Below are 25,595 nucleotides of genomic sequence, written 5' to 3'. Positions count from 1 at the left end.
CCCTCCCTCAGGAGGCAGGACTGGGCCTCGGAGGTCCAGCCAGCTGTGCGTCCACGGTCACTTTTTATCCCACGGTCGCCCACCGAGGACACAGGTGCCACGGCCACGTGGAACCGCTGTGCCTTCGAAGACCCGGACAGAAGCTTCTCAACTCCTGGGTCTTTGCAAACCGTCGCGAGAAGGCGGCCACAGGACCATGTCGGCGCTGAAAGGAGGCTGGTGACTCCGGTTCCCTCAGTGTAACACGGTTCTGTCCTCAACCAGGAGGAGCTGGGCGAAGTTCACGCGGCCCGCAGCCGGGCGCCTGCCCTGAGCGGGTCCCCCGTGCTCTGACCGCAGGGCCTCGTCGCCACCACACCCGACAGGGCCTGGCGGCCACCAGGCTGCCTAACAGGCACCGGCAGGACATCTGCTCACCCGACGGGCCGGGGCGCCGGGCCCTGCGGTCAAGTTCCTACACCGCGCGGGGTGAGGGGGGGGCCTAGCCTGTGGCTGACCACTTCCCCCAGCGTCCCGAGCCCGGAGGTCGTGGGGGGAAGGCTGTCCTCCCTCTTACGGGACAGGGACGCGCCGCGGGGATGCCTCGGAGGAGCTGGGCCGCTTCAGCGGGGGTGATGGGGGACGCGGGTTCTCGCCAGGCGGCTTCCCGGCTGCAGGGCGCCCTCGGGCATGACCGTACAGGGCGCTGCCACCAGGAAGCACAGGAAATCTGGCCTTACTCTGACCTTAGCACGTACCGATGCTTGGCGCTCAGGTCACTAGTTCACGGGGAATCCACACCCATCACTCCATTCTCCTTTATGAGCTGGACACGGGTCACGAGTTCACGCCTCTTCCCACACGGGGGCTGTGCGCCGGGCCCCACTCTCGTGGTGACACTGACTCCCTTACCTGATTTAGTGTCCTTTTCATCCCACTGTCTGAGGGGCACAACCACGTGTGTGGGGCATCGAGGGACGGTGGCTCTCGTCTGTGTCAGGGCGCAGACCCCACCATCCCCGGCCCGGGGTGGCCTCGGGCCATCAGGAGCTGCTGGGCCAGTGTGCCCTCAACCCTGCGAGCGAGGAGGGTCTCAAGTCTCCCGGAGCCGCCCTTGAGCGCCGCGGCCACCCCGCCAGAAGCACCTCCCTCAGTGTTCCCCACATGCCCCCAATTCCACGATGCAGTTACTGATTTATATGCACCTGGGAAAAACGCAAAACTTCCCAGATCTGAGGGTTTCTGTTCTTGACATCACTTCGCAGCAAGGTGAAAGGCGTTGCCTGTTCCCGGACTTCCCTCCCGGGAGGAAAGCGCCACATGACTGGCAGTGTGGTCCTGCTCTGCGCCCTTGGGTGCCCCCGGCAGACCCACGGGGGGCCAGTGAGCTGCTGTGGATTTGTTCTGTGTAAACGACACATGCACCCTCTCGCTTTGCCTCTGGCCGTGCCCGAGATGTACCACCGTCACCACATCTCAGGAAGGAGGGAAACATGACAGGAGAGGTAACCGTCTGCCCCAGATCCAACATCAAGGGTGCGGGCGGACGCGGCTCAGGGCGTGTGCCTCGGGACGCGCTGCAGGCCAGCCCACAGGGCCGCAGCCCTTCCCCCCAAGACGAGGCCTCCACCCCCTTCTCTGGACACAGATGTCGCACACCAAGGTCAGGTGCTGCACAACACCCACCCACGTGAGCAGATGATCATTTCCCAAGTTAACTGAGACTGTGTGACCTTATTGCTGTAATTTGTTTAAAATAAGCTCATCAGGGCGCCTGGGGGGCTCAGTCAGTTGAGTGTCTGGTTCTTGGTTTCAGCTCAGGTAATCATCTCGTGACTTCGTGCGTTTGAGCCCCCAGTCGAGCTCATTGCTGCTGGTGTGGCGCCTGCGTGGGATTCTTTCTCTCTCCCTCTCTCTGACCCTCCCCCACTCTCTTTCTCCAATAAATGAATTTTAAAAACTTAAATAAATAAAGCAAGCACATCAGAGAAGAATAATCGTAGACAAAACGCACAGGAAAACCCCGATGTTTTAAAAAGCTGTCCGTCTTGTGCCCCGACTTGGGACGCGGGCGGGATTGGCATTGCGGTGCCCTCCACAGCCCAGGGGCGGATGGAAGGGGAACCCGCACACCCTGTCTGCCGGTGAGAACGGACTCATGTCTGTTATGTCACCCTGGATTCAGGGTGGCCTAATTATGCGCCTACTGTGTGCACTAGCTCCTCCAGGCAGGAGGCCCCGTGTCACCTTTGTCCCACATGCCGTGGGGCCCTCAGCACCTTGTGGCCTGCACCCTGAGAAGCAAGATGAGGTGACGCTGCTGGAGCCCCTGTGGCTCCCGCGCTCCAGGAACTGGGTTGACCTGTGTGCACTTTGCAGCAGGAGCTCAGGGATGAGTCGGCCCTGGTCCCCCAGGGGGGAGGGGAAAGTGAGGAAGTGTGTGCAGCTGTGGGGTGTGGGGCACCGGGGGCACCGGGGTCCCCGGGAATGCTGCCTACGGTGGCTGGGCTCCGGCTGGACCCGATCCGTCTCCTGGTCCGGCCTCCACATGCACAGGGACAGGACTGGGAAGGGGACGCCGTGAGAACAGCGACCTGGCGGTTACAGGAAAGAGTGGCCGCGGGAGCTGAAAATCGAATTCCGGAGGAAAATGAGTCCTCCCCACCCTGTAGGAGGCGCTTGGTCTGGGTTTGTGCCCACAGAGCGTGCTGCATGGACCGAGACTCTGCCAGGAGAGGGGAAGCAATCGGATCTGGAAACAACATCCACGGCAAGTGTTCTGACCTAGAGTCGCTCCCCTCGCCACTCCCGAGTCCACGGGGGAGCCGGGGGGAAGCTGGTCCCCGCAGGGGCTGAATGTCAGCACCTGCCTGCACTGAACCCGCAGGTGACGTGAGAATGCCTGGCCGCAGCCCGGACCCCGCAGAGTCACACGGGCTTGTCACGTGGGGCAAAGGCAGAGCTGCGCTCGTCTGGCTGAAGACTCAGCACCAGCCCCCGGACCCAGGCCCGTGTTATCAGCGAGGGAGGCAGGAAAGCAGTGCCCAAATGCGCCCTAATTGCACATCCCATGAAAGCATTTCCTTACGTGGCAAGGGGGCCTACAGATGTGGATGTGAGGACCTCACCTTGGGGAGATGGCCTGGATTAGCAGGTGAGCTCGTTCCGATCAGAGGAGGAGGGCACAGAGCGGCCCGGCCGGGCGGCTGCACCGTGAGATCCACTTGACCAGCGGCTTCAGGCTGGAGGGTGAGGAAGGGGCCAGGAGCCTCCAGATGCAGGAAGGGCTGGAGGCAGACCTGTAAGCCTCCAGATAGTTCCGCGAGGTCCACTGCAGGTTTCTGAGTTCCAGAGCAATGGCAAAGTGAGCCGGTGCTGTATGAAGCCTCTAAGCTTGTGATGCTGTTTTGGTAGAACCAGGAAACCGCTAACATGGGCACCTTGCTCAACTGCTGAAAAAACATGGGCCGGGTGCATTTGCATTCTCCAGAAGACACAGCAACAGCAACAACAAAAAACATGTTTTTTTCCATCTTTCCATGGTTCTTTTATACAAAATAACCATAATACAGTAAAGAACAAGAAATCGAAGCCTGAACATACTGTCCCTAATGAAGAGAAACAGATCTGAGAAGCAAACTGAAAGATTACGAAGTCATTGAAGTTAGCAGAAACACAAGAAATGTTACAAAATGTAAAAACTGTCACAAAATGTCACAGAATGTTCTAGAGTGTGGAGCACATGCAGGTTGTAACGCTGTAACAGGTAAAAGAAGGGGGAGCGGCAGGAAGGTCATAGGAACTAAAAGGAAAGTAATGTGAATTGTGTAGCTGTGACATGTAGTATCTGAACCACTATTCTTACTGCAAAAGAAAAGGAAGAGTTGAAGGATTAACAGAAATGACTCAAACTGCGGAGACCAAAAACAATCGGCCGTGATCTGCGGCAGGTGTCGGTGGAGCCACGTGTGTGGAGCCTCAAAGAGGCACAGGGTTGTGGAGGAAATGATGCCCAAAATCTCCAATATTTTTTAAAAATATCTGCCCGTAGTTCAAAAGCTCAAAGGACTGGAAGAAGAATTAATACAAAGAAAATGACACTTGAGCAAATCAGAGAGAAATTGTCAAAAACCAAAAGTAAAAAAAAAAAAAAAAGAGACACAGAGATAACAGAGACACAGGACACACACACTCGATGCTGAAGTATCATCAAAAACAGTGTCAATCAGAGAACAAGAAGGAATGACCGATTGAAGGTGAGCAAAAAATATATGCCAACCTAGACACCTCCGTCCAGGGAAATGTCCTTCAGAGCAGAGGCGGAGTCAGGGCGTTTTCGGGTAAACACGAGGTGCGTTTGTTTCCGGAGATCCGTGGTGCAGAGACTTTGCGGTGGAAATCCCGTCTGCAGGAGCGAAGGGAGCAGGAGGGAACCTGGGCAGACACCAAAGGCCACCTTCCTTCCGCTAAAGCCAATGTCACAAAAATTCGTGGCACCCGAGGCACACGTGGAAACACGCTCCTGGGAGAGGCTGGCGTGGACGAGAAGGGCTTCAGGAACATTCCAGAAAAAGAACACTAAATTCACGATGGAGTCCCCAGAGCATGTGTTACTTTAAAAGAAAGTAAGAAGGGCATCATCCTTCCCGCCATGATGTCACCTCCCATCTTAAACAACCACAAAAGCACACACTGATTTTTCAGACACTGGACGGCGGCCACTCCCGACGGCGATCCTGGAGAGAGAAGTGAGCCCCGCGACGGCCCCTTGACACTCACCTACTGCCTGGAGGGGCTTCTAAGTAGAGGCTGCTGGGCTCCACTTGGGACACAGTGTGGCATTTGGGGTCAAAAACCAGAGAAGGAGGCAGGTACAGAAAGGATTTGAGGGTCTACAGAAGAGTCCCCTCGAGCCTCTGGCGGAACGCTGACCTGCTTATGAGCACGAGGAACAGCATCACAGGAAGGGCAGGCAGCCCCCAGGACTCCCCGAGGCCGGGCAGGGTTTGCACTCCCAGTGGTGGGAAAGGCGACCTCACCACACAGAGGTACACCCAGTGCCCCCCCTCCGCGCCCTGAGCAGCAGCCTCCGTGTGTGGCCAAGCCATCCCGACAGCGGGCTGCTCCGGACACACGTCTACAACAGTGAAAAGCAAGTCCAGAAAAGGTGCAACGAACCAGTGGGTTCACAGCCTCTCAGGATCCGTCCAGCAACGATGAAGAAATGCAACGAAGTGCCGTGAAAAATAGCAAAAAACAAAATTCAGAAAGCCCGTCATTTAACACATTTTCCGCTTCTTTGCATGGCTTGTATTTTTTTTCAAATGTTGAACAGTATCTATAGGCACAGAAATAATTCAAATAATAGAAGTAACAGCTATTATGAATATACTCCATACATTGGAGAAGATGGGGGAAACATGGGCACTGTTAGGAATGAAATGGAAGGTTTGTATTATATTATATTTATTATATTATATTATAATGCTATAATATGCTATATTATGCTATATTACATTCATTACATTACATGTATACATTACTAATAAAATTTCTGCAGATGAAAAACAAGCCTCAAAAGAAAAATTCACTAAACGAGATTAAGAGCAGATTTCACTTGGGGCGCCTGGGTGGCTTAGTCGGTTAAGCGTCCGACTTTCGCTTAGNCTCTCTCTCTCTCTCTCCTAGAAATAAAAAAAAAATTAAAAAAATATTAAAAAAAAAGAGCAGATTCGACTGTGTACAAAGACAGTATTTATTAGTGACCCACTAAAAACTGTCCAAAATGAAGCACAAAGGGAAAGAAAGACTAAGCAGTAACTTCCAGAATAATCCCGAGGAGCCTAGTATGCGTGTAATTGGAGTCTGGGGTGGGGGACAGGAGACAAAACATATATTTGAAGTAATTATGCTCAGAAACATTCCCAGTTCATGAATACTATAAACTCATAAGGCTCAAAAGTCCAGCAAACCTCAGTCTAAGAAATATGACGAAAAGTGCATTAAAACACATCACCCGGATATCAGATCAGACAAAGGCATTGAAAGAGAAAACCCCCACAGACCAACATCCACTATATAGATGTTGAAATCTTTTAAAATATTTAGCAAAGCAACTCCCTCAATGTATTAAAAGGATAATAGATCATTACCTATGGGAGTAATCCCTGGAATGCAAGATTGGTTTAATATTAAAACCCAGTTCATGTAATTAACTGTATCAACAGAGAACAAACAAACAAATGGAATACAGAAAACACACTCGCCTGTTTAATGTGCAGGCATAATGCAAATAAACATGAGCTCAGCAAGCGGCAACTAGTTGGAGGTGGGGGTGTGGGGGGGCCGATAAAGGACAGAAGACCCTCCAGCAGACAGTGCAGCAGGCACGCAATGTCTCCCCGAGGCTGGACTGAGCAGGAACGCCTGTTCTTGTCATCTCACCGAAGCCCTGGCCCATTCGATGGGCGAGAAGCCATAAAAGTCGGAGAAAAAGAAGTAAAGCATTCCTTGTGAGCAGGGGACGCGATCAGCTATGCAGAAACTTCCAAGGGATCTACCAAAGCGGCTTTTCTAACTAATAAGTGAGCGAAGTGAGGTTACCGGATTTCAGGCCAGTTCACCATAACCAGTGTATTTCTAAATGTTAGCAACAAACAACTGAGCACTGAAGTGGTTTTTAAAAATCTGTTTACGATAGCTATTTACTGTATCCGAAAGATGTTTTGTGTTATTTAAAACCCAGGGGCGCCTCAGTGGCTCAGTCGGTTAAGAGTCCAACTTTGGCTCAGGTCATGATCTCACGGTTCGTGGGTTCAAGCCCCGCGTCGGGCTCTGTGCTGACAGCTTGGAGCCTGGAGCTGCTTCAGATTCTGTGTCTCCCTCTCTCTGACCCTCCCCTGCTCAAGCTGTCTCTCTCTCTCTCTCAGAAATAAATAAAACATTAAAAAAAAACAACAACCCAGGTGTCAGAAGGGCTGTGTTCCTTTCGGGAGACACCAGGGGAGCACCTGTCCCTTCTCTTCCTTTCCTGGAGGCCGCCTGCTCTCCTTGGCCCTGGCCCCCCTCCATCTGCAGCCGCAAAACTGCTTCTCTCTTCCTCTTCCTCCGCAGTCGCCTCCCTCTGACTGCAGCGGGGAAAGACTCTGAATGTAAAACCCTCCTGGGTCATCCAGGCTAATGCCACTTCTCCGGGGCCCCATGTTAATCACGCCTGGCTAGGGAGGTCGCGGTTTCCAGGGACTGGGGCTCGGGTATGCAGGCGGGGGAGCTACTCTGCCTCCCACAAATATCTCAGCAAATGGAGAGCTAAACCCCACCCATGAGCTGGATTAAAAATGACTGTCAAAAGATGAGTTCTCAGTAAGCTCATGAATGCAATCTCCACCAACATCCCGATGTTTTTTTTTTTTTTGGAGAAACGAGTACGTTTATTCTCAAGTGTATGTGGACGTGAAAAGGGGCCGTGGCTTTGAGAAAGAACAAAACTGCAGGACATACACGCAGCTCTCAAGACATAGCACGAAACAGCAGGCACAGAATCCGATGCAAGGATTATATGTATCAGGTGAACAGAACCAAATCCAGAAGTTGACCCACTGAAATGGCCAATTGAGTTTTGGACAAAGGTACTAGGATAATTCACTAGGAAAGGACAATATTTTTGGGGCACCTGGGTGGCTCAGTCAGGTAAGCGTCCGACTTCAGCTCAGGTCATGATCTCACGGTTCGTGGGTTCGAGCCCCATGGCGGGCTCTGTGCTGGTGGCTCAGAGCCTGGAGCCTGCTTTGGGTTCTGTGTCTCCCTCTCTCTCTGCTCCTCTCTCACTCATGCTCTCACGCTCTCTCTCGCTCTCAAAAATAAACAAATCAACTTTAAAAAAAGGAAAGGACAATATTGCAACAAGTGCTTGCTAAGAATGCAAACCCATGTGCAATGAACCGTGGCCTTGCACTCCATGCAAAAGAATTAACTTAAATAAGTAATGTAACTAAACTGAAGTGATAAAACCACGGATCTTCAGGAAAAACATGCCGTAGAAACAATTGGTGGCCTTGTGTTAAGTAAAGATTTCTTAAAAAGATAGTAAAAGCTTGCACAACAAAACATTTAAAGATTGTAAATGAGACTTCATCAAAAAGGAAAGGCTTGCTCTTCCAAACACACTTGAAAATGAAAAGGCAAAGCACAGATGGTGAGAAAAAAGAAAGTTGTAAAATGCAATTACCAGACTTCTATCTGGAACGTACACCGACCCCTCGCAACTCGATAACAAGAGGGTCAAGAAAACGTGTAAGAAATGGGCAAACGTTTGAACAGTCGCTTTACCTACGAAGATGAGCGTGTGCCTACCGTGCATGTGAACAGATGCCCAACCCCGCCGCGGCCTTTACAAGAATCGGAGATTAAACCGGGACCCACCACCGCACCCACACTGCCATGGCGAACAATTAAAAGACTGGAAACACCGAGTTTGCAGACGATGTGGGCTGAGCGGCGTTCTCGTGGCTGCTGGGGGACTGCAAAGCAGGAAACTGCCCAGCGGTTTTGTATGAAGCCTCAATTCAATGCACGCTTACTCCGTGACCCCATAATTCTGATCCGAGGTGGGTATTTTCTTAAGCAAAGTGAAAACGTGCCTGTGCAGACTTGAAGGTCAAGGCTCATGCAGCTCAGCTGCCTTTGTAACAACTAGAAAGTGCTGAGAACCCAAATGCCCACCGCCCGGTGCGCACGTGTGTGCCTGGAGGCACATCTGTGCTACGGAGCACTGGTCAGCAGCAAAGCAGAATAAAAAAACAGGGACTTTGCCCCGTGCCACACAATGACCTGAGTGAATCTCAAAGTCGTTATGTTAAGTGAAGGAAGCCAGACGCGACACAGATAATGTATGATTCAATTTACACAAATTTCTAGAAACTTCAGGGAAAAATAATATAAAAACAGAGAGGGAGGCAAACCATAAGAGACTCTTGAATAGAGGGAACAAACCGAAGGGTGCTGGAGGGGAGGTGGGTGGGGGATGGGGAATATGGGGGATGCGCTTTGAGGAAGGCACTAGTTGGGAGGAGCCCTGGGTGTCATATGTAAGAGATGAATCACTGGCTTCTACTCCAGAAACCAAGACCACATGGTATGTTAGCTAACTTGAATTTAATTAAAAAATTTAAAAATGATAATAAAATGAATAAAAATAAAAATAAAACACAATAATTAACATGAAAAGAAAAAAAAGACACTTCAGAGCCAGGGCAATAGCAGATGTGCATTGAGGGGGGCTGGCGTGGGGGTGTGGGTTCCCTTCCACAGGGCACCACAGATTTGGGGGCTGTTAGAAGAGTTACATGTCTCGATTGTGATGGCGGTAGTGGTAACGAAATACATGCAATTATACACTTGCGATGCATCTCATTGCATATAAAACATACTTCCATCAGGTAAAGCAAACAAGACATGAGAAAAGGGAAAAATGGTCAAATATGCTCAGTTCATGTAAAATAAGGCACGTAGGAGGAGCATAGAGGAGATGGGATACACTGAAGACAGAAAGAGAATCGGTTTAAATCAAGGGGTCATTTCATATAAATGGACGAAAATCTCTAGTGAAAACTCAGGGGCGTTGAAGGTGGATGAACAGCAGGGCTACCAGACGCTGATTCCAGGACTTACGACCAAATACCAAGAACCAGGGAGGTAACCGTGACGCTGAGCCGTGGCCGCGTGGACGGCAGACACGAGACCAGCAGTTGAGTCAGCCAGAAGGCGCCGTCAGGTGAAGCAGGGAAGACAGATTCGCGCAGAAACAGCCGTCTTTCCCGTGTGCGCCCCCAAAAGTCGAGCTTCAAACGCTCTAAGTGGAAGTCTGCAGAATCGACAGAGAAAAGCGCTCGCCGTCCCCGGGGGAGGCTGGGAAGGGCATCTCTCACACTCACACAACGATCACGTGTGTAGAAGCAGTGGTCGTGAAGCCGATGGGGTTCAGCGGGGGCACCCTCACCACTGGCCCATTAACGTGGCTCTGTTTCCAGAGCCCAGTGACCAAGCAGGACCCACATCCTTCCCTGGTGCTGAGCCAACGGACTGAAATCACACAATCGTATTTTCTGATCACAAGTGAGCTAAAATAGAACTGAATTACAAGGTATTTACATAAAAACACCCAGCTATTTGAAAACTGGACAGCTCGCTTCTAAACAATTCATTGGTCGGAGAGGGAATTTACAGAGAATATTAGGAAACATTAACCTGAACGACGTTGAAGATAAAACATATAAAATGTTGGGATATAGCTATATCAGTGCTTATGGAAAACTGGCAGACTTAGCCTTTTGAGGTAAAAGAAAGAAATGTATGAATTCAATTGTATATCACTCTATCTTGAGGAGTTAAAGGGTGAAGCAAATCAAACGCAAGCAATTAGAAGGAGAAATTTATGGAATTGAAAACAGACAAGAGATGTCTGTTCATATCTTCTGCCCATGGAATACTCCATGGCAATGGGAAAGAATGAAATCTGGCCTGTGTAGCAACATGGATGGACCTTGAGGGTGTTATGCTGAGCGAAATAAGTCAGGCAGAGAAGGATAGATACCATATGTTTGCACGTATAGGAGGATTAGGAGGAACCTAACGGAGGACCGTGGGGGAGAAGAAGGGGGAAATAGTGGGGGAGAGGGAGGGAGGCAAACCATGAGAGACTCTTGAATGCTGAGAACATACTGAGGACTGATGGCGGTGGGGGAGGGGAAGGGGGTGATGGGCATGGAGGAGGGCACTTGTGGGGGTGAGCACTGGGTGTTGTATGGAAACCAACTCGACAATAAACTATTAAAAAAAAAAGACATGAGAGAAAATGAACAACTCAGAAGGTGGGTATTTGCAAAACAGGATAATTGGTGAGTTCACAGCCTGATGGGCAAATGAAATAAGAGCAAAAAGTGTGAGACCTAAACCTAACTGACTCCACTTTAGAAAAAGCCTCCATCTTGAGGGTGAACTAGGCCCGAACCCAGTTCCAGGAAAAACCGCAGGAAGCACTTAGGCGGCCTGCCCTGCATTACTTCCCTAGCAACAGCAACAGCCAATCAGCTTAAAAGAGGCGCCTATGTCCCTAGACGTTCCTGTTGGCAGTTTGCGGTCCGGCCAGATGGGCCGAGCCAGTCGGGTACCGACAAGACAGCCTGTGCTAAAAGTCAGCCTATCAGGAGGCTGCCAAGCTGGACGGCCCCCGAATCCCACTGGAACCGCAACAAAAAGCCCTGCGACCCTGAGTTCGGGGCTCCACACCATCACCGCTGCGTCGGGGTGCGTTGGGGTCCCTGCTCGAGCTTGAATAAAGACCCTCGTGTGCCTGCATCGGAATCGGCTCCTCGGTGGTCTTTGGGGTCTTGAGATCTGGGCATAACAAAAGCACCTGTCATAGATGTTGATATTTATGATATCATAATGAGATTTACAGGATGTGACAATATGTACTTTTTGTACATGACAATATGAGACTTTTTCATACACAATATTGAAAAGGTTTATATTTTATTTTATTTTTATCATTTATTTATTTTTGAGAGACAGAGCAATGAGCAAGAAAAAGAGGGAAACCCAGAATACGAAGCAGCTCCAGGCTCCGAGCTGTCAGCACAGAGCCCGACGCGGGGCTCGAACCCACGAACCGTGAGATCATGACCTGAGCCAAAGCCGGGCTCTTAACCGACTAAGCCAGCCAGGAGCCTCTGAAAAGGTTTTTAAATTCACAAGGAAGTCTGATGGTTTTTACAACAAAAATGTTAAGAATGATTAAAAAAATAAAGACTGGAAGGGGTTATCCACACGCTGAAAGCACAAGAAAGAAACATCATGAACGACTTTGGCCAATAAATTTTACAACTTATCTAAAGTGGAAAGAAACACACGCCAAGCACGACTTGACAAAACTAACGAAAGAAGAAATGAAAAATCTGAAAAAAGAAAGGAAGAAAACTTCCAACAAAAATAGTTTCCAGAAGTTCATGGTTTAGGAGGGAATTCTACCACACGTTGAAGGAAGAGAAGACACCGACTTCATGGACACAGACAGAAAAGACAGCAGGCGCCACAGGGACACAGAGACAGAGATGTGCATCCCTGATGAACGTGGGCTGGAACATCCTTAAAAGTGCCATTTCTATTGAAAATGTCAATAAAAACATAGCCTCGGGATAGCCAGGTGGCTCAGTTGGTTAAGCATCCGACTTCAGCTCAGGTCATGATCTCACAGTTCATGGGTTTGAGCCCCGCGTCGGGCTCTGTGCTGACAGCTCAGATCCTGGAGCTGCTTGGATTCTGTGTCTCCCTCTCTCTCTGCCCCTCCCTGGCTTGTGCTCTGTCTCTCTTTCTCTCAAAAATAAATAAACATTTAAAAATCCCCATAGCCTCACTGGGAACAAATTCAAGGGGAAATGGGCAGCCCCTCGGCAATAGATCGTGCAAACCTCGGGGAGCAAGCAAGAGACACACACAGTGAAGACGGCAGAGGCCGCGGCCGGTGGCCTCCCCAGTGCATCTGCCTTTGCCAGCTGGGCTGTTGGAACGAAGCACCACCAGCCGCGTGGCCTGGACGGTGGAGACATGTGCCCTCAGGGTCTGGAGGCTGCAAGTCAGAGACCCAGGGGCCCCCTGCATCCACACTGCCTTCCCTGTGTGTGTCTGTCTCTGCGAGGCATCTCCCCCTTTCTAGAAGAACGCCCTCCACGCTGGCTTAGTGCCAGCCCAACAACCACATCGGAACAGGATCTTCTTCCAAGACGGCTCGGGGCCTCGGGGGCTCTGTCGGGTTGGTGGACCCTCCGTGGCCACAGTGGGATGTGAGGCCACAGCATGAAGTCTGGAACCACGTGCAGGCCGGTGCTCTGCCGGCTGCGTCCTCGAGCCCCACTCCCACCGGGCTGAGACCCCGAGTCCACAAGCCACGTCGTGGCCTTGTCCACATGTGGTTCCCCTTTCCTGGTCTAAGACCCTGAGCATTCCGCCAGGTTAGGGAGGTCACGTTGCTTTGCAAAGAGCCCGATGTTGTTCAGGGTCCCTGGAGGCCACTCACGGCAGGTCGGAGGAACACCTGTGCTCTAGGGGGAGGCGGGTCGCGGCAGGGATCGGGGTCTGGCCATCTTGTGCCCACCGCACCCACCTGACCACCCCAGTCGCCCCAGGCTCGGCTCTTCTACAAAACGGGCATCATCTATGCGAGATTCTGAGTCGCTGAGGCTTAGAAGTGACCAGCGTATCCGGGGCCAGCAGCCGACGTCTGGGCTTGGGTCTCCTGCTGTCCCGGGCCGGGAGCCGGGAGCCGGACGCGGGAGGCCCCGTGTGCAGGGCGGACGACGCGCAGGCACGTCCAGGAAGAAGGGCTCCGTAGCCCCACCCTCACGGACACCGGGATGCTGGCTCCGCGGGGGCGGTGCGGGTGGGCGCCGTGCACCTGCTGCGGCTGTGTCCATCCTCCAGGCCCTCTGCCCTGAACGTGCTGGATTTCAGAGCATAATGGGCAGGAAATGCTTCATTTTCCAACAAGGAAGAAACTGGGAATAGTGGACGGAGCTGGGGACGTGGTTAGGAGGGGGCTTCCACACCGAGCCGTGGTGGGGCTTCATCTCCCGTCCCTGTGAGCCTCTGAGCCACCCTCATACTCTGTCCCTCTCCATGGAGGAGCCACCAGGCCACACAGTGGGCGCTGTGGGGAGTGGCCTCGCTCCAGTCCTGAGGTGCACGGACATGCATGGAGGTCAGGACGCCAAGGACCGCGTGGCGGGGGTGGAGGCGGGGCTCCGAGGAGGCACAGTGGGGTCCCTGCTGTGCCCGTGATGCCACACGCAGGCGGACCTGTTTCCTGGGGCTGTGGGAGGGGCGCCCTCGGCCCTGGGTCCCCGGAGCCCAGCACCACGGAAGCCGGACGGAGCATCTCCCTCGCCTTTCCCAGGTGGAATTTCAAGCAAGCCCTCTGTGCCTCAGTTTACCCCTCGGCACAGCGGACCCAGCACCCCTGCGTTGGCAGCTCTGGGAGGCTTAGGAGGCTGGGTCTGTGAAGCAGGGCCCTGCTGCCTCTGTGAGCCCTGTGACTCCAGATGAACCTTCAGAGCCTCAGTTTCCCCAGATCCAGGCCTGGAGCCGCCAGGGGATCCCAGGACAGACGCGTGGGCCCAGGACGGCAGACACTGGCAATGCTGGGAATCTGAGATTCCCTCGAAGGATCGGCATCCACGCAGCCCCGGGGGTCGCCCTAGGGCATCAGAAGAGCCGCTGACAGCCCTGGCCCTGACCGCCTGCCGCCTCCTCCAGGCAGCACACAGCCATTACTTCCGTGTGAGGGATCCCCAGCAGCTCGGGAAAGGCGAGGTTGACGACCATCCCTCCGTGGACTGGACCCCCGGCCCCGGTCACGCTGACCCGGAGCCCAAAGCCTCCAAAACCAGGGCCAGCGGCCTCCGGGGTTTGCCTCTGAGAGCTCTGGCATCGGGCCTTCCCAGAGCCTGGCACTTGGCCAAGTGTCAGAAAACAGAACGTTAATTGCAAGGCGCAGCAGGGCCAGGCCGCCGCACAGCCCCGTCCGGGAGAAGCAGTTAGCGGAAGAATTAATGCGGCTCCGAGTCAGCACCCACTCACAGGACTGATGGCGGCTTCGGAAGCGTTTCCTTTTTTTTCAAAGCTGCCTTCTGGATTTTTCCCTCTCTACAGAAAGACAAATAGGGCACTCCGCTCCACGTGGATGGGCCACAGGCAACCAGGGTGGAGAGGCTTCCTGAGAAGAGGGTAATAACGGGAGTGATGGATCCCTTCCCTGGGGCTCACCTCTACCCGTCCCACCCGGCGCAGGCCGCTCACCCTGGCGCCCGCTCCGCCGGGAAGAACAGCAGGTTTCCTGGGCGTCTTCCCCCACTTCCCAGAGTTCAGGTCAAATCAGGATCTGCAGCCCAGCCCTGCCACTTTCTCACTGTGGCCGTGGCGTGTGCCACGACCTCTCTCCAAGCCTCAGCTTCCACCTCTGTCAAATGGGGAGAAAGATGTCCCCTTGCTGGGTTGGCGTAAGGACTCGGGGTGCAAACAAGTCCGAGGTCCCCACAAAACACCTTCTGCTCAGGAGACCAGGATGGACCCTGCGGGGCTCACACGGTGGCCCGAGTGTGTGGTGCGTCTGGGGCTTTGGAAACCCCAGCGGTTTCGGGCGCACGTGCTCCTGGCGCTCCCCCCACGGTGGCCCCTCCGCAGCTGCCTGACGGGTCTCAGTGGAGATGCGGCCGAAGGCGTCCCCCAGACCCGTCCCGGGAAGGTCAGCGAGGATGACAGGCTCTACTTGCAGGCGGCTGGGTCGCCCTTCGTTTTTAAAAACTCAATTTATCGAAACAAACAATTAAAAAGAAAAATAGTTCACCGGCTTCTTGCACCGCCCCCCCCGCCCCCCGTCCCTTGCCTCTAGCCACCAAGCATCTGTTCTCTGCACCCACGAGCTGAATTTTTGAAGATGCGCGTATAGGAGAGATCATCTGGTATTTGTCTTTCTCTGCCTGACGTATTCCACTTAGCACGGCGCCCTCGGGGTCCGTCCGCGCTACTGCAGACGGCAGGGTTCCGTTCCTTTTTATGGCTGAGTAATTCCTTGTCGCACACGCACACCACCTCCCCCTCATCCGCTCATCCACACCGTGGCCACTGTGGACGGTGCTGCAGTGAGCAGGGGGGGGCGCACGGAGGGCTTCTTGGATTTGTGTTGTTTTCTTCCTGTCGGTTCCCAGAAGTGCGACTCGCAGGGCGCAGGGTAGCTCTTCCGTCACCTGTGGGAGGACCCGCCACGCTGCTTCCAGAGCGCTGCACCGCCTGCGTTCCCACCAGCAGGGCAGGAGGCTCCCCTCTCTCCGCATCCTCGCCAGCATCCGTTGTTGCCTGAGTTGCTGATTTTGGCCGTTCTGACAGGTGTGAGGTGGTGTCTCATGGTTGTGGTTTGCATTTCCTGATGACGAGCCACGCGGAGCATCTTTGCGTGTACCTGCGGCATCTGTAGATTTGGGGGGAAATGTCTATTTAGAACCTGCCCATGTTTGAATCGTGTTGCTGTTTTATTGCTATTGACTCGTATGATCTTTTATATATTGAGGATATTAGCTCCTTATCAGATACACGAGCTGCAGACATTTCCTCCCCTTCAGGGCCTCACTCCTCATTTTTTCGATGGTTTCCTCTGCTGTGCAGAAGCTTTTGCGTCCCATGTACGTCTATTTGTTTGTGTTTCCTTTCCTTGCTTTTACCTCTGGTGTCGGAGCCGAGAAGGCATGGCCAAGGCCGATGCGGAGGAAGGGGGTCCGGGGTCAAGGACCCCTGGCCCGCAGAGCCGGAGGGGGGTGGCCGGGCTGCACGCACAGAAGCGGCCGAGGATGGTGCTGCGGGGGTGAGTGGGAGCCGGCACTCGGACCCCCCACGGCTCTGAGCTCAGGCCGCCTGGTGGAGGCAGACGGGAGGGACTGTCCTTAGCTGAGTGTCGGAGGAGGGTGAGGTGGAGATGCTGGGGCAGAGCTGCGGGCGTGGAGAGAGGAGGGAGGCCCGTGCGGGTGAATGGCTCCCACCAAGTCCAAGTCCGGGAGGCATGGAGCCCGCGGGCGGGTGGGCGAGCGGGAGCAGGGGTGCGGCTCACAGCACAGAGGGCGGGCAGCCCGGACCCCCATCCCAGAGGGCGCCGGCCACACTGTTGGGGCTGACATTCAGTAGGCAGCCGCAGGGCGCCCCCGAGGGGTCCAAATGGACGCGTCATCCTTGAGCAGAGGGGGCGACTTGAGCCTGGATTGGAGGATGGAGAGCCCAGAATCACAAAGGGGATTATGAGACGTGAGGACAGGAAGCGGGAAACTAAATTGGTTTGAGCAAAGGGTCGTGACTACGGATTGGTGGGGGGCTGGGAGAGATCAGGGCCTGCCTGCTCCCGAGAAGGTGCACAGCGTGTCCTCCGGGGACTGTGCACAGGGCTCCGCGAGCCTCTGCACAGATTCAAGCTCAAGTTCAAGAGACAGAAGCTGGAGTCCTTGGTAAGCGACAGAAGAAAAGAGAACAAAAGACAAAAATGCCAAGAGTTCACAGCCACGGCATCAGGAACAGAATTCACGCTTCCTGGTTTGGGGTGAGCCCTGCACAGGTTTGGGATGATAAAGAAACCATTAACATTCATAAAGCAAGATGAAGGTAAATCTTACCCCGTGGCTCTGACACTTGGCGAGAGGGTCACCCAGAGGGGTCAGGGCCCCGCGGGCTCGGGGAGAGCGTAGGGGCGAGAGGTTTGTGCGCGTGGGGTATGGGCTCCAGAGCCACTTCCTGAGTTGAAACCCAGGAGCCACAGCGGGATGGGGAGGGGGGCAGAGCCCAGACACCCTCCCCTGTAGGAGGCGGGAGTGCGGACCCGCCGAGGCAGCGCTGGAGGAGTGGACCGTTCCCTGCGCACGCGGGACGCCCTGGGGTGAGGCTGAGCCGTCCCCACTGACTCCCGCAGGTCGCGATCAGCTCTCAGGGACAGATGTGTGGGGTTCCCAGAGCCCCGCGGGGATCGCCGCTCACATAATAGGCGAGTTCAGAGCCACTGCGTCCAGCGGTGGCCGTGACGCTCGGGCAGCCGTGGGCAGGGACAACAGGGCGGGATCCCCTGCTTCACCGAGGCCGCCGAGGCCGCTGAGGCCAGGAGCCTGAGGCACAGCCTGACCTCCCCGCCCTCCCAGCTGGGGCTCTGCGGGGGCGAGGGGGCGGCCCGTCCCGGCCGCAGCCACCGTCCTGGGAGCCACTCCGAGTGCCAGGTCCCGGGAAGCAGCAGCGCAGTGACCCTGGCCTGGAGGCGGGAGGAGCCCAGGCCTGTGATGGGTGCGGCCTCACGCCGGGGGCTCCTCTTGGCGAACGCTGGACCTCAGGGCACGAGAGGGTTCCCTCCCCTTGAATACCTGAAGGGCAGCCCTGGGGAGAAGCTGCTGGTTTGACCGTGTGTCCCTGCAAAGGGCAGCTGGGGGGCTGGACGTTACAGAGGCCAGAACAGCCCAACCGTCCAGAGGTGGGTCTGTGGCCAAAAAGCAAGCGGCTTGACCCCTGCAATGTCCCAGCAGAAGGGCCACCTGCCAGTGCCGCTCCGGTCACCCCTCGGAGGCCGGGGTTCCTTCCCGGAACGCCTCCCCTGCCCGGCAGAGGCCTGAGCTCCTTCCAGCTGAGTCCCGGTGCCGGCAGCGGCAGAGACGTGGACGGACACGGAGGGACCCTCCCGCTTCCGGTGGAAACTCGCTGGCCGTGTCACCCTGCGGCCGGCTCCCCAGGCCCAGAGGCACCCGGCTCTCCGCAGCATCCTGTCACCACCCCCCACCCCCCGTTAATATAAAGCCACGGTGTGCATGGCCTTGTCACTTTCCACGTCGTCTGGCGCCTGGGTCCCCAGGGCCGCCCCCACGACCCGTGACGCAGGCCGGCTGAGTTGTGACTTCCGTCTGCAGCACGGCCCAACCACACGCCAAACACAGCGTCTCGTTCGAGGCCGTGACACCGTCGGCAGCGTGCAGGGCTCCTCGAGGCCACCGTGTTCCCGCCTCAGTACATGACAGGGACACACACTGGTGCTGGTGACGTACGCCACAGCCCGTCCCCGAGCGAAGCCGCCGTGGGTCCCGCTGACCTGAGCCAGCAGGGCAGGTGTGGCCCAGACACTTAGCCGCGTGTCTGTGCTCCGCACCCCCGAGGTCCAGGGGACACTCTGGACAGGTCCCAGCACTGGGCCGCGAGAAGCGCTGGTGTCAGCCCTGGCGGTGGCAGACGTCTGAGGTTGGGTGTCCTTGTGGCAGTGAGCCGGAAGCCGCCTGGTGGGACACAACGTCGCAGGAACGGAAGACGGAGGAAGAGGAACGGAGGCACCGTGACCCAGACACAGCCGGCCGGAGGGGGTGCAGGCCGGGTCTGGGCCCTAATCTGGTCCGGCCTGGAGGAGGTGACACCGGGCGTCTGCAGGCCCGTGTGTCCGTCCCCAGTGACCCCCTCACTTGTGCTGTGTTTGCACTACCGAGGACGCTGACCCCGGGGAAGCCGGGCCCAGCCTCCTCCGGCCCCTCCTCCAGGGTCACGCCCGGGTCGCAGCTGGTGCCGACAGACGCCCCGGAGGTGGGACAGGCAGGCAGAAGAGGCTCACGGGAAAACCGCAGAGCGAGTGAGCAAGCAGGACTGGAAGGCAGCGGGCGGAAGTCGGGGGTGCTNTCAGTCCCCAAGACCCAGAACCCCCTCCTCACGAGGAAACGCGAGGAAAACCCAGATCAGGGAGGCGCTGGTTCTGAGCAGACCTGACCTTGAGCTCTTTGAGACAGTCGTGCCCAGAGGACCCAGGAACGTGACTACTCAGCGCAGCTCGGTCCCCAGACAGCAAGGGGACAGTTGTGGGGGAAGCAGGGGGTCTGGACGAGCCTGGACTGGGGGCGCTCTGTAACCTAAGGGGCTCCCACGTCGTCTGGGACACAGAGCAAGGAGGAGGCAAGTCGGTGNAGGCGGGTGGGGAGGAGGAAAGTAAGCCCCTCAGGAGAGGGAAGGAGAAACACAAACCCCTTCCCGGGCTCCATGCGTGTCTGGGGCAGCAGCTTCCTTGGCGGAAACTTCCAGAAGAGCAGCTATGCAAACCACAGTGGGCCTCATTTCCCTGGGGGACACCGTGGCCCCAGTCCTGCCTCCGCCACGTGTGGAAGGTCACCGGGGTGGTCCCGTCTGGTTGGCAATGGAGGAGGGTCATGGTCACAGCATGGGCTTGTCCCTGAGCCATTTCTCAGCCTCGCATGGTGTTTTCCAACACGCTGCTCGGCTGTGAGGGCAGGTGTGTTAAAAGTGCACTCGAGCCATGACTTCCCCCGGGGTCCCCACCTTGCGGTCAGGGGGTCTTAGGAACCGGGTCCCCTGCCCCAGGGCTGCCTGCCGGCCCTTATGACGCCTCTGGTCACATGCCCGCGGGAACGCCTTCGGGCAGCGGAGGTCCAAGCCCCCTCTCGGGAAAGCACATTCCGCGTGGAGGCCCAGCCAAGTCCTCCCGCCACCGGGACGGGACCACAGGGGACACCCGCCTCCGGGACGGGACCACGGGGGACACGCGCCTCCGGGACGGAGCCACGGGGGACACCCGCCACCAGGACGGGACCATGGGGACATCTGAGCCCCCGCCTCCCGTGGAGCCCACAGATGCACCCACGTGTGCGTCCTGGGGTCCACAGACAATAGTGCCTGGGAAAGCCCAGAAGGACCCTTTACCCACAGCCCCCGATGTGTTTGTGTAGGGTCCCTGGCTGGAGCAGCCCGGGCTCCCCAATATCGGGGAGAAGCCCCGTGTTTGCAGCGATGTGAGGACACAGTGGCTGCGTGGCGTGCTCCGGCGGGGGGGGGGTCTCCATCTCCACGATGAGGCCTCCGGGTGAGGAAGAGCGAGTGGGCCTGGGGGGCCCCCACCTGGGGAGAGGGGTCCATTCAGGCCGGTTCGAGCTCTGGGAGCACACAGAGGGGGTTCAGGTGACCTGGGGAGGCCCAGGAACTCCCCACAAAGTCTGGGGCCCAGCTCCGGTCAGGACAGAATCGTAAACCGGCTGGTGCCCAGGACAGAGCCTGAGCCACAGGGCAGAGAAGAGCCAGGCAGGACTCAGAGGTCTTATCCTGAGCCGGCGCCGACGTGCCCGGGCGTGGGGGGTCCACCACGTGGGCTGGTCTATCCATGCAGGTCCCTCCTCGCTTCCCCACAGACAGGAAGAGAGGGGACGTCCCTGCCACTGCCCGCGGTTACTCCTGAGCTCCTGGAACATTCCCTGGGCTCCTCCCAGCCACCCCCGGGGGCCACGGGCTGAGCCGTGGGACTTCCCCAGCCTGCCTCACCCCTGTTCCTCCTGGTCCAAAAACAGCTCAGGAAACACCACCACCCCCATTTCCAGATGTAGAAGGAACATACGGACCCTTCCATCTCACACACGCCCCCGAGAGAGGGTGACCATTGAGTAATACCCTCAAAGGGCCGGTGCCTTTTGGAAGCTGGCAGCAGACACGCCTCTGAGCCGTCCCTGCGGACGGGGAGCTGCTCCCAGGTGAACGGAGGTCACTCTGTGCCCCCAGCGCTGGACAGGAGGTGCCGCACACGGCCCAGCTCAGGCCCCTGGGGCGGCTGGTGTGAGGCATTTGGGCCTCGTGCTGGGCCCTCGGGCCTCACCTCTGCGGCCGACACAGGGACAAGATGCAGACAGCACCCTGAGCTGGAAAGGCACCACCAGCCCCCTCTTTGTCCCTCAAGTCACTCTCTCACTGGCCACAGCACTGACCCCCCAGCCTCAGGAAATCCGTGTCTCTTGGGTACGGCCCCTCGGGGTTGTCACAGGGCCCTTGACTTCCAGCCCCGCTCGTGGGTGACAGAGGGGCAGGAGGGGAGGGACGCCAGAGCCCAGCGAGCTTGGACAGGGGCTGCGTCCTTCCGATTGCCTCTCAGTGGAGGAACCGGCCCCGTGGCCACAAGCCCNGGCCACAGCACTGACCCCCCAGCCTCAGGAAATCCGTGTCTCTTGGGTACGGCCCCTCGGGGTTGTCACAGGGCCCTTGACTTCCAGCCCCGCTCGTGGGTGACAGAGGGGCAGGAGGGGAGGGACGCCAGAGCCCAGCGAGCTTGGACAGGGGCTGTGTCCTTCCGATTGCCTCTCAGTGGAGGAACCGGCCCCGTGGCCACAAGCCCCGGAGGCCACAAGCCCCGGAGGCCACAAGCCCCGGAGGCGTGGTGCTGGGGGACGTGGGACACACGGATCCCTGGAGGCCCTTTCACGGCTTCACATCTGCTCTGCTTAAATATTAAAACCGAGTCTCCCAGGAAGCCGCCTGACCGAGAGAATCGGAAGAGAAAATGGAGGAAGGGCCACAGGCGAACCCCAAAGCGACAAAAGGTTACGTGCCGTGAGAAGCCAGGCAAGAAGAACAAAGTTTTCGTACAAGCAAGGAGCTTCTGGGGCTGGGGCCGCGGCGGGCTCACGGGGCGTCGTGGAAACAGGCCGAAATCTAACAGAACCACTCAACGCCAGGAATGTGGGCATGTTCAGCCATGCGGATTTTTAAAAATCCTTGACTTTGAGCAAAGGGGAAAATTATATGGTATTAGATCAATGGCTGTTCCTACACCCAATTAGTGAGTGTCGAACACGTATTTAAAAGGCTATTTGAAGGACCCCCAGTTCACTGCTCAGTCCGGCCGTGCCCTGGAACACACCTGGGTCCTGAGTGGGGGGCCCACGGTCCCAGTCTCCCATCCGACCCCTGGTCCCCGGGACAAGTCCATGTGCTGAAACAGCTCACTGCACAGAACGCAGCCCCCACGGGAACCCCGAAGCCGCCTCCTACAGCCGCCTGTCTCCTGGGCCCGCTTTGCTGCTGTTCCGTCACTTGTCTCCTGCCCGGGGTCACCCGCAGCCCCCGTGCTCTCGGGAGCCTGGGCCCCCTCAGCACACCTCGCGGGGCGAGAGCCAGGCCCACAACTGCCAGCCGCCCTGTGTCCTTGGCAGACTGTCCACGCTCTGCCACAGCCACGGATGATTCCACATGGCTCCTCCCTCCTAACGCAGCCTTGGGCTTTGCTCTTTCCAAGTCCCAGCCTGGCTCCGGGGTCTGGGGACGGTGCCCGGCTTGCAGGGCATGCGGGAGGGCGGGCATGGAGGACACAAAGAAGACCGGAGCACGGCGCCTGTAAAGAGGGCTCGCTGGGGCCGCTGCAGAAACGGTGTGAACCATGAGGCTCTCAGCAACGCCTTCTCTCCATCTGCAGCCACGAGTCTGGAACCCAGAAGTCAGCAGGGTCGTCTCCCCGCAAGGCTCTCGGATCGGATGCTTCCTGCCTCCTGCAGCTCCTGAAGGCTCCAGGGTTCTGTGGCTCATGGCCACGTCTCCGCCTCCCTCTTCCCATGGCTTCTCCCCTCTGTGTCGACATCTCAAGATCTCCCCTCCCCTCTCTTGCAGGGATGTCCGTTATTGAATTTGAGCCCACCAAGATAATGCAAGATGACAGCATCCTGAAATCCTTCATTTCACCCCAAACACCTGCTCCCAAAGATGAGGGTGTGGATGGACCTTCTGGGGGCTCCCACCCAGCCCAGTGCACCTCCCAGCGGGCCCCGTTCCCGGCCTGCACTTCTGAGCACCGGAGACCTGCCCCCTTCTCTCCCTCCCCCTGCGTCCCATAGGCTAAGGTTGCCCCTCACCCAAGAAGCCTGCCCTGACCACCAGAGGTTTTCTCCTTTCTCCAGACTCCCAGAGGGCAGTGCCCACAAGCACGTGTCTGACGCCAGTGGCCCAGGGTCCCTTGCTGTCATACCACGACCCCTCTCCAGGCCCCCACCCCCCACCTGCATCAGCGCCCCTCCCACACGGGGACCCTGGCTCCGAGCTTCAGAAATATGTGTGGCATCAAACCCAAGCCATGCTGAGGGAACGCAGGTCACTCTCGCATGGCGCACAGGGTCTGGAACAGGAAGCTGGGATGTGGGCCTGGTTGGGGGGCGGCCCACAGATGGGCGCGCTGCAGGGGAGAAGCTGACCAGGGCCCGTAGCACTCTCTGCTCTGAGAGTTTGATTGAATGGGATTTCTGGTTTAGCTTCACTGGTTATTGCAGTTTTCCCATTATTTTATTGTGCAAATTCCTAGGAGTGTCAGCAGAATCCGGAGGTAAACTAAGCAGCCACTGTGAAGTGTGAAGAATTACTCTCAACTAATACAGTCAAACTATTTGCTTATGGGATCACTGCCTGGCAATGAGGCCTCAGGGCCGGCAGTCTGGCAGAGGGCTCCGGTCACCTTCCCGGGCCACCGCAGCCCCCACAGCACAGTGTCACTGGTGCAGGCTCAACGGCCATTGGCAGCAACCCTCCCCTCCCCCCCCACAGGGCCAGGCAGGGCTGGGGGTGGGGTAGAAAATACATCCATTCTAGATACTGCCTCACCCACAAATAGGAACGCCCTCCCTCTGCGCCCCCATCCCACACCAGACCTCAGGTGTAGGCAGCCCGGGACAAGAGGCTAAACTTCCAATGTGGCCCAAGCTGTGCGGAGAGCATTCAGTTCCTGCCACACGTGCTCCGGCTGCTGTGTGTCCCCAGGGCCCAGCCCTCCACCCTGGCCACGGGGCAGAATCACCCGAAGACTATGGCTGCAGGAGCAGAGTTGTTCAGGAAATTCTAGCCGGTCTCCCTCCCTCAACGGAACATGAGCCTGGAGGATGGGCAGGAAGGACTTACATGCTGGGCACCTGTCTGCAGCTTATACAGAGACTATCCAGACATGCGGGCATTTCTTCAGGTCAGTAAGGAAGTGAGGAGTGAGTGGTGAGTTGGTGCAAGGACAGAAGCATGAATGGATGCATGGATGGGTGGGTGGGTGAGAAGATGGATTGGTGGGTGATGGATTGGTGGATAATGTATGTATGTATGTATGGATGGATGGATGGATGGATGGATGATGATGGAAGAGTCAGTGATGGGTGAGTGGATAGATGGATGATGGATGGGTGAATGAATGGATGGGTGGGTGGGTAGGTGGATGGATGAATGGATGATGAATGGGTGGGTGATGGATGGCTGGATAATGAACGCATAGATGGATGGATGGATGGATGGATGGATGGATAGATGATGGAAGAGTCGGTGCTGGATGAGAGAATAGATGGATGACGGATGGGTGAAGGAATGAAAGGGTGGGTGGGTGGATGGGTGAATGAATGGATGGATGAATGGGTGGGTGGATGGATGGGTGGGTGGATGATGGATGGATGAATGGATGGATTGGTGGATATGTGGATGGATGGGTGGGTGACAGATGGATGGATAATGGATGGATGGATAGATAGATGATGGAAGGGTCAATGATGGATGGGTGGATAGATGGATGATGGATGGGTGAATGAATGGANGGCTGGGGGCCACACGCTGGAGGCTGGGGGCCACACGCTGGAGGCTGGGGGTCACACGCTGGAGGCTGAAGTCACATGCTGGAGACTGGGGGCCACATGCTGGAGGCTGAAGTCACACGCTGGAGGCTGGGGGTCACACGCTGGAGGCTGGGGATCACACGCTGGAGGCTGAAGTCACACGCTGGAGGCTGGGGGCCACACGCTGGAGGCTGGAGGTCACATCAGGGGCCCACAAGCGTACTTCCGGTGACGCCCCTCCCCCAGGGCAGACGGGTGACGGCCTGCAGGGTCCTCACGGGCGGACGGGCCCAGGGAGCTCCCTGCGACCCCTCCTGCGAGGACACCAGCCCCGTGCACGCGGCCGCGCCCCCATGTCCGGTCCCCAAACATCCACCTCCCGACGGCACCCACANCCTGGCTCAGAGCCTGGAGGAGGCGCGCGCAGCCCGCGAGGCGTCCGGCAGCACCGCCTGGACCCGCGCAGGGGCCTGGGCTCCAGGCTGCCGGACGGGTCGGTGCCCACGGTCCTCGCGGCCGTGGGAGGAGACGTCCTTCAAGGAGGGAAGGTGTCCTGGCTCCGAAATCACCTGGTGCAAGAGCTGCTCCCGGAGCTCGGCTGCCCTCGAGCGCCTCCGTGTCAGGCGCACAGCGTCCCCGAGACGCCGGGTCCACGACAGCCACGGCGGTTAGAGG

The sequence above is a fragment of the Crocuta crocuta genome, unplaced genomic scaffold (assembly GCF_008692635.1).
Source record: "Crocuta crocuta isolate KB4526 unplaced genomic scaffold, BGI_CrCroc_1.0 scaffold143, whole genome shotgun sequence".
NCBI classification, from domain to species: Eukaryota; Metazoa; Chordata; class Mammalia; order Carnivora; family Hyaenidae; genus Crocuta; species Crocuta crocuta.
The sequence above is the reverse complement of the archived record's forward strand: the minus strand, read 5'-3'. Positions refer to the sequence as shown.